Source organism: Adiantum capillus-veneris, chromosome 30, assembly GCF_014529385.1.
Source record: "Adiantum capillus-veneris isolate H3 chromosome 30, ASM1452938v2, whole genome shotgun sequence".
Classification (NCBI taxonomy): domain Eukaryota; kingdom Viridiplantae; phylum Streptophyta; class Polypodiopsida; order Polypodiales; family Pteridaceae; genus Adiantum; species Adiantum capillus-veneris.
In genome coordinates, this window is record NC_140960.1 from 94,634,416 (window position 1) to 94,636,249 (window position 1,834).

The following is a 1,834-nucleotide window of genomic DNA, read 5'->3' on the forward strand; positions in this document are numbered from 1 at the left end:
ACCTCTGGACTTTTACCTTTGGTATTCCCAACAGTGGGATCTGTACAAGACTCAGTTGTATCATGTGCAACTGCCTCTTTCGTGTCCACAGCAGCCATGAAATGTTCTCCCATTGCCTCTCCCGATTGAGCTTCTCTATCAGTGGGCACCTGTGTGCCTTTCCCTGCCTCATTGTTTTGGTCTATACATGCCTCAGTTGTATTATGTGTATTTGCCTCTTTCATGTCCGTAGCAGCCACGAGAACTTCTCCCATTGCCTCTCCCGATTGAACTGCTCTGTTGTATGCCTCAACTGTGTCGGCAGAAGCCGCGACATCACCGTTACCCACTGCTGAGCCTATTCCACGTACTCTCTTAGTGAGGTCCTCCTCACCCAAGCCTCCCATATCTTCAACAACGGCATCTGTACCCTTTGTCTCCTCTACATCAACAATGTCATCAGCTACATCACTTGGACAAACCACCTGGGCTTGAGCTGTGACATCACTTGCACCCACTGCCTCACGTGTTCCAGCTTCTCTCTCAATGAGGACCTCCTCACCCATGCCTCTGGTATCCTCAACAGTGGCATCTGTACCCGTAGGCACAACTGCATCAAGAAGGGCATCCATGACAGCATGAACAATACTTTCTGTTCCACCATCATTAACATTGCCATCAGCAGCAACATCTGTGCTAGCATCAACTTCTATAGCATCCACAATGTCATTTGTGCAGGCATCAACTACCATAGCATCAGCAATGGCATCTGTGCAGGCATCAGTTGTGGTAGCATCATCAATGGCATCTGTGCCAGATTCAACACTGGCATCTGTACCCATAGCCACAACTGCATCAAGAAGGGAATCTATGACAGCATGAACAATACTTTCTGTTCCACCATCATTAACATTGCCATCAGTAGAAACATCTGTGCGAGCATCAACTTCCATAGCATCCACAATGTCATTTGTGCAGGCATCAACTACCGTAGCATCAACAATGGCATCTGTGCAGGCATCAACTGTGGTAGCATCATCAATGGCATCTGTGCCAGATTCAGCAGTGGCATCTGTACCCATAGCCACAACTGCATCAAGAAGGGCATCTATCACAGCATGAACAATACTTTCTCTTCCACCATCATTAACATTGCCATCAGCAGTAGAATCTGTGCGAGCATCAACCTCCATAGCATCCACAATGTCATTTGTGCAGGCCTCAACTAGCGTAGCATCAGCAATGGCATCCGTGCAGGCATCAACTACCATAGCATCATCAATGGCATCTGTGCCAGATTCAACTGTGGTGGGGGTGGGTAATGTACCCTTTTCAAGTTTAGCACGGTCAACATCTGTATGCACATCATCATGCACAACCTGCACATCAACTGCATTAGGCACATTTGGAACAAATTCAGCAGTACTAGTAGGTGTGCAGGGATCAACTGTATCAAAAGACTCTTTTTTTTTGCCTGTAACCCCCCTGGAAGCTGTAGCACCCCCTCTTGGATTCTTCATAGGATAAGACTGAGCCAGTGAACCTACAGACCCCTCAACTTTATCAAAAGACACTTTTTTTTTTGCGTGTAGCCCCCCTGGAAGCTGTAGCACCCCTTCTTGGATTCTTCACAGGATAAGATTGAGTCAGTGAACCTACAGACCCCTCATCTAGAAACCCTGAAGAGCGAGTGCGTCTCATGAAAGTTCCTCTTTTTTGAGCTTCTTGATTATCTACGACAAGAGAAAGTAGAAACATATTATTAAACATGTACAGAAAATAAATCAAATAGTTTGCAACTACTCGATGCAAAGAATTAAGAGACATGTCACTAACAAATTCCAACACTTGATTC